The 13446-nt window shown below is 53.1% G+C and overlaps 1 protein-coding gene across 1 annotated transcript in view; it reads left to right on the plus strand.

Moving 5' to 3' along the window:
- Window positions 1-3479: 3479 nt before the first annotated feature.
- The window catches only part of FNDC1 (fibronectin type III domain containing 1), a 63564-nt gene continuing 53597 nt past the window's right edge, over window positions 3480-13446 (plus strand). The window contains exon 1 of the mRNA XM_055136752.1: window positions 3480-3562. The gene's annotated coding sequence lies outside the window, so the exon portion shown is untranslated. The remainder of the gene's footprint in view (window positions 3563-13446) is intronic.

Below are 13446 nucleotides of genomic sequence, written 5' to 3' on the forward strand. Positions count from 1 at the left end.
AATGATCAATTCTCCTCCCACCACCCATGTTATTTATTATTTATTTAGTTTTTTATTTTAAAGGGGAATGTGAAGGGCTGGGGAATGTGACTTAAAGGTAGGGAACTTACCTTGCACGTGTGATGCTCTAGGTTCTACCTACAGCAACAAATTGTCCCCCAAGCAGTGTGGGGAGAAACCCCCACCTAGCAAGCCCAGGAACCCTCCCTGAGCTCTGCTGGGTGGGTCTCTCTTGTTAGAGAGAGGGGCGGGGGACAAAAACAGGGAGGTTCAATGCCAGGTTCCACGCCAAGCTGAGGAAATACACTTGTGTGATTTGTTTGCATTGAGTTGGATGAGCTGCTTTTTCTAGTGAAGATTGTTTACTAGAAAAAACATCACAAACTTTAGCTGGTCTGGCCTGGGTATTTGGCAAATATTTTCTTGAAAATGAATGGAGGTAGCCAGCCAGTAGCAGTAAAATACTGGCCAGTGATACAATCAGAAATTCCAAGTGAAATACATATATATGCATATATTTTTATATATACATACATATATTTCTATATATACATATGTATTTCTACATATATGCCTCACCCAACTGTGCTCAGGGCTTCCCTCTGGCTCTGTGTTCAGGGGTCACTTCTGGCAGGGTTCACGGTCAGTATGTGGTGCCTGGGATTGAACCAAGGTCACCTGTGAACAAGCCTAGTACCTTACCTGCCATACTATTTCTCTGGCCCAAAGGTCATATTTTGCCTCTGATATCAAAATCTTGAAAGCTTTTCACATGTTCAAAGACTTTCCTCACCAGGTGTAGAGGGATATGAGTGAGTGTGACTTTCACCGTTTGGTTGGTGTCCATAACAAAGAACCACTCAAACCAAGAAACCAGTGCATGACAAGCTGTGCCATACTTTGCCTATATATTAAGACCTTTAGTTTAAAAGGTTAAAAAGTTAATTTAGGGGCTGGAGCGATAGCACAGCGGCTGACCCGGGTTCAAATCCCAGCATCCCATATGGTCCCCTGAGCACCGCCAGGGGTGATTCCTGAGTGCATGAGCCAGGAGTGACCCCTGTGCATTGCTGGGTGTAACCCAAAAAGCAAAAAAAAAATTAATTTAAATGAAATGTCAAGTTTCTGGGCCAGAGAGATAAGTTTCCACACACAGAGAGGCGGTGAGGCTCGTAAGGTGCTTGCCTTGAGTCTGGCTGACCCAGATTTGATCTCCTCCATGACAGAGGGTTCTCTGAGCACCGCTGGGAGTGATCCCTGAGTTAAGAGTCAAGAGTAACCCCTGAGCACTGCCAGAGTTTAAAGGAAATCTTACATTGATGTTGAAAACACAAGATTGTCCAATGGACTTTTCATGAAACAGAACATGAAAATATCTTTATATGGTTTCAGGGGAACTTTGCTTTAATAAGCTCTGGTGTAGTAGCAAAGGTTTTCCAAAATTACCCCCAAAGGCCATTAAAATACTTCTTTGATTACATACTTCCCAGATGCAGGACTCCCCGCCCCACCCCCACCCCTAACCAGGCACTTTCACCCAGACAGTGTACAGTGACTGACTGAAGGCACGGTGGACCGGAGACCGAGCTGTCCTTCCTTCCAGAGGCTTGTCCAAACGTCAGACATCAGCCGTCCATTTCCTTCTCAATAGCAACTTACCAACAACATGTCAACAAATAATGGTTACTCTGGCTATTTTGAGGTGAATGGTTAGACTCGCCTAAGCCCTTCTTAGCTTGGATTTCTGGGACCATGATTCCAGTCGGTCAGTCCTTTCCTTCGACCCTGTGGCTTGCAGCCTACCCAGAAGGACACGTTCCCTTCATCAGTGGCACTCGCGGCTTGCTACTGTGGAATCGAGGTTGTGCAGTGCAGAACGGCATTTCTATCCCTTCTCAGTGAGTCCCACCAAGACGAATCATCTCTCAGTGAAGTCCTTCCCGCAGGGGTGAGGCTGCAGCTGGGTGGCTTCCTGCTGCTATTAGAACCCCTTTACCCCCAGGCAATGGCTTAGAACAATGCGCTCGCATTGGAGTTCTGGGGGTCTAAGGTGGGCCACCCTGGGCTAGACTCAAGGGCTGTGCCCTCTCTCTAGGCTCTGGAGGGAGACCTGGCTCTCTCTAGTGTTATCCCCCTCTTTAGCATTAGCGGTGCTTAGCGTTAGATCCTTCCCGCCATCATCTCCCTGGGCTGTGGTCGGCCAAGACCGGGTCTTAACTCTGCCTCTCATGTGATTATATCGCCCCCTGCAGGAGATTTGGAGCACCCCACGTCCTTCTGGAACCTTAATCACAATCACCCTTAGTGCTGCAGGTCACTCTGTCAGGACCCCGCCGGTCAGAACAGGGCCATCAGGACATCTTTGGACCATTATGCTGTGAACATATCAGGCCTCTTTCCATTGTTCCCTGCACAGGATTTAGGGGGACTTGTGACCAAACCTCTTTACCAGGATCTCCACTGTGTGTGTATGTGCGTGTGCGTGTGCGTGTGCGTGTGCGTGTGCGTGTGTGTGTGTGTGTGTGTGTGTTTTCCCAAGGGGCCAGAGCTGCCATAGTAGACGGTAGGGCACTTGTCTTGCATGAAGCCCACCCAAGTGTGATTTCCCAACACCCCATATGGTTCCCCAGGCCCTGCCAGGTGTGATCCCTGAGCACAGAGCCAGGAGTAAGCCCTGAGCATTGTCGGATGTGACCTCCAAGCCAGAACGGAAAAGAAAGAAATATCCATTCAATAAGATGTATTTATGTATTTAAAGGTATAAAAAATAAGGGTATGTAGGTCAGTGATAGAGTGTATATAAGACCCTGTGAACACTGGCACCAAAAAAAAAAAAAAGATAAATGAAAATTAAGGAGGAAAAAATAATATATGAGAATATGTGTACTTGTGGTGCCACTGACTATGTCAGGATTTACCAGAAACGGACACCCTGTGTGTTGTTCAGGGGAACAGGCTACCTTGGTGGGGGGCAGGAAGGGGGAAGTGCAGTTTGGACCAAATTTGGACGAAATTTAATAGACATATATTCAGGAATAGAGAATCCAAAAAGTATTTTTATATACACATGAGCAAACAACCTCATTTTCTTCCTCTTAACAGTTATGGTAGTTACAAAGAATAAAATTTAATTCCATTTGGGGAATATTATTATTATTATTATTATTATTATTAATCATTAAGAGAAATTCTCCAATGTGGACCATATGACTGAACCTGGAAACCTTACTTTCAACCTTAGAAATCTTGAATAAGGGATTTTTGTGCCACCGGGTTGGAGGTGACGTCATGTGGAAGATTTTTTTTTTTTCCAGTTTCTTTCCCAGTGAGGCCCCTGCCCAGCTGGAGCCGCGCTTGCACCCGGTGGCCCTTAGGGGGCGCTCCTGGCCTTGCGGAGGCGTCTCTGCCGCCCGCTGCAGGGCGGTGCCTTCCCGCCCCGGGCGCTGGGACAGGAGATAAAGAAAGACCTGGGGTCACGCTCTGGGGTCCCCCAGTGCTTGTCTGTCTGCGAGCTCGCGACTGCTTGGCGCAGCCTTCGGAGGCCGAGTGGAAGTGCCGGCAAGTTCGTTCTCGCAGACGAGTGGGGGAAGGATGTGACGCCGAGGGTTCCGCTGGGCCCTGCTTCCCTGCAGCTGCAGAGGCTGCAGGACTGGGCTCGCGACCCCCACGGGGGGACACCTCCCAGGAACCCGCGATCCCCACATCTCTCTCTAGAGCTTCCCGCCACCGTCTCTGGGTCTCCCGGGCGCGGAGGGCGCGCAGTCCCGGCGGGGTTGGAGGAGTTGGAAAGCAACTCCCTGGCTCTGCCATTCCCAGGGTGGGTCCTCCGCGTGGAGACCCTCCTAACGCCCACGGAGCCAGGGACACGATTGCAGCTCCATCCTCACCAGGGCTCTCAGGCACCTGTCTGTCTCCTTCCAGCAGTGACAGGTTCCAGGGAGCCGACCATTTCTCCCCAAGGCCCTTCATTGTTCCCCCTCCCCGACCATCCCTCCCCAAGTCCCTTCACTGTTCCCCCCTACACCATCCCTCCCCAAGTCCCTTCACTGCTCCCCCCGACCATCCCTCCCCAAGTCCCCTCACTGTTCCCCCCTCACCATCCCTCCCCAAGTCCCTTCACTGTTCCCCCCCACCATCCCTCCCCAAGTCCCTTCACTGCTCCCCCCCCACCATCCCTCCCCAAGTCCCTTCACTGCTCCCCCCGGACCATCCTTCCCCAATTCCCCTCACTGTTCCCCCCCACCATCCCTCCCCAAGTCCCCTCACTGCTCCCCCTGACCATCCCTCCCCAAGTCCCTTCACTGTTCCCCCCCACACCATCCCTCCCTAAGTCCCTTCACTGCTCTCCCCCCGACCATCCCTCCCCAAGTCCCCTCACTGCTCCCCCCCCACCATCCCTCCCCAAGTCCCTTCACTGTTCCCCCCCACACCATCCCTCCCCAAGTCCCTTCACTGCTCTCCCCCCGACCATCCCTCCCCAAGTCCCTTCACTGCTCCCCCCTGACCATCCCTCCCCAAGTCCCTTCACTGCTCCCCCCTGACCATCCCTCCCCAAGTCCCTTCACTGTTCCCCCCTGACCATCCCTCCCCAAGTCCCTTCACTGTTCCCCCCCACCATCCCTCCCCAAGTCCCCTCACTGCTCCCCCCCACCATCCCTCCCCAAGTCCCTTCACTGCTCCCCCCTGACCATCCCTCCCCAAGTCCCTTCACTGTTCCCCCCCCACCATCCCTCCCCAAGTCCCCTCACTGCTCCCCCCCCACCATCCCTCCCCAAGTCCCTTCACTGCTCCCCCCTTACCATCCCTCCCCATGTCCCCTCACTGTTCCCCCATGACTGTTCCCTAGAAAGCCCTTTCCCTGGTCCCCTGCCACTCAGGAGTTGGTAACACCAGGAGGGACCTGGTTTCCCAGGCAGCGCTGTCCTACACGGGCCCCGGGTCTTCCAGATCCCTGCTTCCCTGATTTGGGTGTTGTGTGGGGTGTCCAGCTTGTGGAGGCAGTGACCTCATTTCTGATGAGCTTAAGAAGGTGCATCCATGAAACTCTGGGGGTGTCTGAGGGACCACATCGCAGCCTCACTAATCTCTCCCCAGCCAGTGCTCCTGTGTGCTCGTGAGCTGGGGTAGGTGGCCACTCCTCACACCTGTTTCCTCATCTGTTCAGTGACCTCTGGACATGACCTCATGGCCTCTCCACATTCCCCCCTCCCTCTTTCCCCCTCCCTCCCTCCCTGCCTTCCTCCCTCCCTCCTTTTTTCCTTCCTTCCTTCCTTCCTTCCTTCCTTCCTTCCTTCCTTCCTTCCTTCCTTCCTTCCTTCCTTCCTTCCTTCCTTCCTTCCTTCCTTCCTCCGTTCCTCCCTCCCTTCCTCCCTCCCTCCCTTCTTCCCTTCCTCCCTTCCTCCTTCCCTTCCTCCCTCCCTCCCTCCCTCCCTCCCTCCCTCCCTTCCTCCCTTCCTTCCTTCCTTCCTTCCTTCCTTCCTCCCTCCCTCCCTTCCTCCCTTCCTTCCTTCCTTCCTTCCTTCCTCCCTCCCTCCCTCCCTCCCTCCTTCCTTCCTTCCTTCCTTCCTCCCTCCCTTCTTCCTTTCCTCCCTTCCTTCCTCCCTCCCTTCCTTCCTCCCTCCCTTCCTTCCTTCCTTCCTTCCTTCCTTCCTTCCTTCCTTCCTTCCTTCCTTCCTTCCTTCCTTCTTTCCTTCCTTCTTCCCTCCCTCCCTCCCTCCCTCCCTCCCTCCCTCCCTCCTTCCTTCCTCCCTCCCTCCCTCCCTCCCTCCCTCCCTCCCTTCCTTCCTTCCTTCCTTCCTTCCTTCCTTCCTTCCTTCCTTCCTTCTTTCCTTCCTTCCTTCTTTCCTTCCTTCCTTCCTTCCTTCCTTCCTCCCTTCCTTCCTTCCTCCCTTCCTTCCTTCTTTCCTTCCTTCCTTCCTCCCTTCCTCCCTTCCTTCCTTCCTCCCTTCCTTCCTTCCTTCCTTCCTTCCTTCCTTCCTTCCTTCCTTCCTTCCTTCCTTCCTTCCTTCCTTCCTCCCTCCCTTCCTCCCTCCCTCTCTTCCTCCTTCCCTTTCTTCCTCCATCCCTTCTTCCTTCCTTCCACCTGACCTGTCTCGCTCTCTTCCTCCTCCCTTCCCTCCTTCCTTCCCCGCCCTCCTTGCCTGTCTCTCTCCCTCCTTCTTAGCGGTGCCTGGGGACTGTATGCATGCCAGGAATCTATCTGGGACTGGTCACGTACAAGGCAAGAGTCTGACTCTTATATTATGTTTTAAGTGACACCAAGCCCTGTGACTCTTTCTAGCTCGGACTTACACTGGTCTCGGGCTTTGTTCTTGCCTTTGAGTCTCAAAACAGCCCTTTGTGGAGTGCTGTAGAAAGGAGCGATGTTCTGGGAAGGGGAGGGGCTGGCAGAGAGCAGAGGGGTGGGTGAGACCCCAGGGAGCATGGGACCGGGACCAGGAGCTCTGTGGACCAGAAGACTGGAGGAGAGGTGCTCCTGGAGAATCGGCAGTGCGGTGGGAAGGAGGGGGTAGCGGCGAGACAAGGGTTCAGTGGGGGAGGCTTCAGGGACTCCTTCCGGGACCTCTACCAAGCTCCGAACACGGTGGGGCTGGGAATTTGGCTGCCAGTAATGGGTTTTGTGTGTTCCGTCTTTTATTCCGAAGTCTCTCCAGACCACACCCACCACTTTCCTTTCTCTTACTGAGCAGCCGCAGAATATGGCAGAAAGAACAAGGGTGACAATTTGGGATGGGTCTGGGTGGGCCTCGGGACTGTCCTGGCCAACCACTTCCCCCTTTACGACCAAGTTTCTGCATCCGTCTAACTGGAGCTGCCCAAGTGCCGTTCACCAAACCCCTAGGAGAGCTGAGAGATGCGGGATAATGAGCGACTCCGTGGAGCACCGCGGACTCGCTCTGTCGCTCACAGACACATGGGAGCTCGTCAGAAAGTGCTTGCTGGGGAAGTGGCAGTTGTGTGAAGTAGATTTTCCACCAACGTTCATTTCCTTCCTTCTTTTTTTCTTTTTGGGTCACACCCAGCGATGCTCAGGGGTTACTCCTGGTTTTGCACTCAGGAATTACTCCTGGCAGTGCTTGGGGGACCATATGGGATGCCGGGGATCGAACCTGGGTCGGCCGAGTGCAAGGCAAACGCCCTACCCGCTGTGCTATCGCTCCGGCCCCCATTTCCTTCCTTCTTGGCTTCCCTCTTCTCACGCTCTATCACAAACAGACCCCCTGGACCACTGACCCAGGTGGACGGTTTGCTTTTCGCACGATGTGTGCTGCATTCTTTTCTCCTTGTTGGTAGGTGATTTGCCTGTACCCATTCATAGCCCATACACAATCATCTGAAATCTTTTGAAATGTTTTTGATATTCAAATATTTTATAACATGATCGTCAGTTAGCAAACAATTTCTATTATTGAGAACATTTGATGACTTGGTTGTCAGCAGCAATCAGGTCTGATCGGGGCCCGGTGGCAGTTGGCTTCTGGCTACTTCCGGCCAGTGACTGTTTCCTACCCACTTCTGTAATGTGCGTTTGGCCCATCTTCTGAGGGTGTTTTCGGGACCTTTCTGAGTTGGGTGAGTGGTGACTTCGCGGCCAGTCATGCCTGAGTGCTTCACATAGTCAGACAATGACTTTCCCGTTGGGGGAAAGAATGGGTTTTCAGGGAGTTTTCTTTGGCTGGCATCTCCAGCAGCTGATGTAGGTTGAGTTTAAGCTGGCCCGGCAGACAATGGTAATGCTTCAAGAGACTGTTTCTCAGTTACCAAGTGAATTTGAAGAATGTGCAAAAGACCCACAAGCCCTTGGAAAGAACCGGCTTCTAGTAGACTCTCTGAGGCCGGTCATGGCAGGGCTGAGTCCCGGGTTCCTTTTCTCTGCGGGGCTCCTGGTTTCCTTTTATTGTATTTTGGGTGATACCCAGCTGTGCTCAGGGACTGCTTCTGGCTCTGTGCTCAGGGAACACTTGTGTGTGTGGGGGAAGGGATTTGAATTCAGTGGGCCGGGTGGTGGAACCCGGGTTGGTTGCCTGCAGGGTAAGTGCCTTAACCACTATGCTATTTCTCTGGCCCCGGTGCCCCTGTTCTTCTTACCATCACTCGGAATAAATTTCTCCGTGGAATCCCTCCAAGTCCATTTCTCCATTTCCTTAAAATATGCTGGAAAAAGGTGGTTTTGATGGGAGAGCCTTAATGATCCAGTTTTGCAAGCTCTGCTTCTTCCGTCCACTCTGTCTGCCTGGTTTCTGCACAGACAGACTTACCCAGGTTCATAACATACAGACCAAACCAAACCCAAAACCCAAAACCAAAAACCAAAAACCAACACTGACTTGGTCAAAACTTAATCGCCAGAGTAGATCCCTTGAAAACAGTACACATAAAGAAATGAAAGTTAAAGCAGATCAGCCCAAACAAAAACACTGTATGACTGAAACCCAACAGGAACAACTTTGTAATTGTGTATCTCAGGGTAATGAAATTTAAAAACTAATAATAATCAGCTCTCATTTGGCAATCGGGAGGAAACGTGAGTTGATTGCTTGGATCCAGCCTGAGTGATAACATACAACCGTGAGCATCACTCTCTGATGAACGGGACTATTAAATTTACCTCATTCAGCAGAGGGACAGGGAGCTCGGTCTTACCCGTTTTCCTGTGCTACTATCCCTGCCTGTGTCATCATACTCAGGATGGTCGCCGTATACTCCCAGATCTCCGTCTCTTGGGATCGTGTGGACATCCCAGGAAGGTGCAGGGTCAGAGGGAAGAGATGAAAAGCCAGACCTCCCCCCCCTGCCCCCCAGAAGTGACAACAATAACCAGGTGACCACTGAGCTGCAAGGGAGTCTGCTTAGCACCCCCATGTCGTCTGCAAGAGAGCTAGAGGGTGGGCAGGAGCCTGGCTCTTGGGGGTCTCCCACTGCAGCTTCTGAACCAGCTCAGCAGCTGGATCGCGCAGTCAGCTGGGAGGCAGGACAGGACTATGGCAATGATTTCATTTAGGAAACCGGAGGGAGAGGGAAGATCCACTAGGCGCCTTCCCCAGCCCCAACAGTTTGCTTTTCGACCTGCCTCTTGCTGCTGGCTTAGAAGCAGAGTGTCTGCTGCTCCTCCGATTGCTTTTTCTGTGTGTTCAGCAAGAATTTTTTTGGTTTCCCTCAGCCCTCCACCCCCAGTACAGAAATAAGCAACCTGGAGCCTAGAACATTCTAGGTGTTGGCCCGTGTTCGCCAGCAAGAGGGCGGGCAGGCCTGCTTTGGGGTGCAGGTGACCTTGGTGAGGGAGCCACAGAGAGGAGGTGCCATATCCTCAGATGACTTTGACCAGCCCCGCCCTCGGGGAGCCCCAGAGCAGCCCTGGCAGCCAGGGGTGTCCGTCACCTCCTTGCCCGTCACGGTCACCTGGCACAGATGGGCGGGCGGTGCCTTCTCCTTACCAGCACCCGCGGCCGTGTCTGGCAGTCGGGAGCTTCTTCGACGGAGGAAAACTGTGGTTCACAATTGTATTCGGTGACTGCCCAGCGCCCTTACGGGCACGTTGGCATGAATGCTGCAGAGTTGGCCTTTTCTGCTGGGTACAGTGACGCTTTGTTCTCAAAAAACTAGATCAAGAATGTGGGAGGCAGCTGGGTGCAGTCTGTGGAAGCTCATGTGTCGCTGAGGCCACAGGCAAGGTAGCCAGCTGCCCCCGATCAGGAAACACCACAGGCTGTGAGTGCTAGGGCACTGCACTCCCCTAGACACACACACACACACACACACACACACACATGCACACACACAGACATGCACACACGCACAAAAACACTATACAGGTACACTCACCTCCACACTCATTACATACACACTCACACACTCACACTCAAGCCCACACACCCACCCATGCTCACACACACACACTCACATCTACTCCCTGCACCACACACGTATACATACTCTCACAACACATATATACTCACACACACTCTCTTACTCTCACACCCACCCCCCACAAATACAAATACTCACACTCACATTCCAGGCCACACACTCACACCCACTCCCGGTGCACACACACACTCACAGCACCTCACACCCACACTCAGACAATGACACATACACTCACCCCACCTACATACTCACCCTACCCCACACAGTCACACTCACACATTCTCACACCTTCACACGTACACTCACACTCGCCCCCACCTCCACACTGTCCCCCCCACACTCACACACTCACGCCTCACTCAGGGCTTCTCCCTCTCTCTGTGTCTGGAGTGCGACAGACCCCACTGTGGGAGCAGAGCAGTGTCCGAGAGCAGCCGTGGGTGGGCTCTGAGGAGAGCCGGGGAGGAGGCCCGGGATGCTCGGCCGCCAGTGCTCCTCTCTGCTGCGTGGAGCCGCGTCCTGCGCTACAGGACACGAGGTCAGCTGGCAAAGCCCTTTCAGCTCCTTGGGATGTGTTTGAAGTTTGAGGGTCCCGGAGATTTCAGCTGGGATCCACAGAGATTTCAGCTGGGATCCATTTTTACAGCGTCTCCCTGAGCGGCCAGACCAGTGTGGCGGCCACTTCCCTGGGGCCCGTGTGGCGCGGGAAGGGGCCGGGTGGCGTCTGCAGGTGAACCCCCCCAGCTTGTGCTCGGCCGGCCTGGGGCCTCTCCCCGCAAGGCCTGGCAACGGGCTGGTGGCTGACTGTGAGGGCTCAAGGATGTCTTGCTGCGTGGACCCGGCAAGGTCGGGGACCCCCAGAGCAGCCCAGCAGTGCTGGGGGTGGGCCGTGTGCGAGGCCAGAGATTGAACTGGGGTCACCCCCAATCTCTGCCCTACATCTCAGGCCCAGGGCCTGCCCGGCTCAGTCTGCAGTGCCCCTGTGTCCCTCTCTCTTTTTCTGGAGGGACGGGGGCCTGATTATTTGTCAGACGTAATTCCTGCATCATGTGGACATTCCTTTAAGCTGTGGCCCCTCAGGCGTCTGTGCATCGTGGCGGCCATCCGGTGACTCGGCGTTTTCCAGTATTCCCGTGGCATGTGCTGGCTGCTGCCAGGCCTCATTTTCCACCTTCCCGTGGGGCGGAGGCCTGAGCCATGCCCAGCCGCCTTCCGCCTCCGCCCGGGGCCTTGCGGGTATCAGTCTGGGGAGGGCTGGGTGGTTTCCAGCGGAAAACGCAGCTTGAATTCAAACAGAGCCGGAGGGAGGCACAGGACGGGGCAGGTTTTGTTTTATTAGAGAGCCGCATTGGATCTGGGGCAAGGGTTGCCTGGGACTCGCCAGGGCGGTCCTCCCCTCCCCCTGCTCCCAGCCTCTGCCCTCTGACTGTCTCTGCCCCGAAGCCTTGGGGCCCCGGGGGGGCCGGGGGCTGGGGCGCTGTGCAAAGCATTTTTGACACTTGGGCATTTTGATGGAGGGTCTCAGTAGCCTCCAGACTCTGCCTGCAAGTGCAAGAGCCCGGGTGGGAGGGATTTCTACCTGAATCCTTCCTTGGATACTTACGGGAAGGGGGATGTGGCCTTATGGACGAGTCTAGGCTCCAGAGTCTAGGCCAGGGAGCTGATGTTCATTAGGATCTGGGGACCCATATTGGCATCCCTTTTGGTACAGCCATCATTGGAGTGGCGTTTGTCTCCTTGGCGGTAGGGCATTAAGCATGTGTGTTGTTGAAAACTTTATTGAGAGGTTGGACCGGGATGGGAGGAGCATGGGGGAAAAAAAAACCCCTTTATTGACTCTTGGTTGGATTCATCATACTAAATGTGGACTCTCCTAGAGTTGGAAATGACTGGGTCCCACGGGAGAGTGAGGGGAAAGATGGCAGGGCAGGACAGAGGGACGGTGGACACATAGCTCTTCCTTCCAGGTCGCAGGAATGAGTGTGATCACCTCCGGGCTCGTGAGTCAGCGGCCTGGTCACAGTCAGGAGTGTCCAGCCACAGGGGGTGCTTGGCCTTCACGCTCCAGGTGGTGTCTGTCTGCCGGGGTCCAACACCTCTTGGGGGAGCTTAGAATTGAGCGGTAGAGAAAGTGTCCCTCAAATATTCACCCATTCATTCATGGACTCATCCACTCATTCTCTCCCTGAAATAATCACCCGTTTGCCAGGGGCTTGGGGGGTCTCCCTAAACTTCGGCATGCTCTTGGGATACAGGGCACTGTGGGGCGGGAACCTCAGTCCTCTGCAAAGAAAACCCTGACCAGGGTCCTGCAGGTGAGGAAGAATAAAGGAGGATGATGGGAAAGGAGCCAAAATTGGGATTTTGACGCCCCCTAGAGTCATGTTCTGTCTTTCTGGTCTACCCAGCCCCTGGGAGCCTCCCGAGAAACGCCCGGCCCCTAGCCACAGCTCCGCGCAAGGCCCGTCTGCCCAACCTCAACCTCGCCTCTGACCCAGGGAGGGAATGCTCTGTGGGCTTGGTGCCTGCCCAGAATCTAACAGAGCTTTTGTCTCCGAAACAGACATCCTTTCTCAAATGCTGGAAAACTCGCTGCTTCATTCCTTCTGGCTCATTCCTGGAATTTCTCAGAGCAGTTGCTGGAGTCGTCTCCTCTGCTCTTCATTTCCTTCCAGAGGCGGCGGCAGCGTCTGGGGGCAGGGGGTGGGGTCAGCAGTGTTGAACTGTCCACCCTTACCCTGTCCTAAAACTTGGTTCAGTTGTGGGTCACGGACTGACCTCTTCATGTGTCACTGCCAAACACTCTTCTGTGAGAGTCTAATTTTTTTTTAAGTCAAAGATTCCCAGATTGAGTTTTTTAAACACTTTAAATATTTTTTTAAATTTGGGGCCACATCTGGTGATTCCCAGGGGTACCTCCTGGCTCTGCACTTGGGAAATACTCCTGGCAGTGCTCAAAGGACCATATGGGATGTCGGGGATCAATGACATGCATGCAAGGCAAACGCCCTGCCCACTATGCTATCTCTCCAGCCTCTCCCAGATTGTTTTAAATGATGTTTTCCCCAGAGACTGCCTTACATAATTGAATAATCAGTTTCAGGTCCAAATCTGCCCTTAATGTTGTCTGAATATTTAACATATTTATATATTATATAAATGTATACATCGTGTGTATGTGTATATATACATCTCATGTATGTATACACATACATCTTGTGTATATATACACATGTTGTAATATCAATTACATTTTTAGTTGAAGGGTTTTGTTGTGACAGAACGTTCTTTTTCCTTCTGGTTATATTGGAATCTTCCAGAATGCTTTTATGGAATGTCATAACTGAAAACTACAGTGTAACTGTGTTTTTCACCACTTCTCTTCTTCCGAGGAAAAACATGGAACCATTAAAATTAGCTCTATGCAGACTAACCCGCAGTTTACCTTCCCCTTTAGACCATTGAAACTGTTTTCTTTGTGGAGACGAAAGTTTGTTTTCTTGCTTTGGATCTCATGAGTATTCTTTCCAGTAGTGAGAATTTCATGTGATTCCCCTCTGAGATGTTTTAAAACCCACC

The sequence above is a fragment of the Sorex araneus genome, chromosome 4 (assembly GCF_027595985.1).
Source record: "Sorex araneus isolate mSorAra2 chromosome 4, mSorAra2.pri, whole genome shotgun sequence".
NCBI classification, from domain to species: Eukaryota; Metazoa; Chordata; class Mammalia; order Eulipotyphla; family Soricidae; genus Sorex; species Sorex araneus.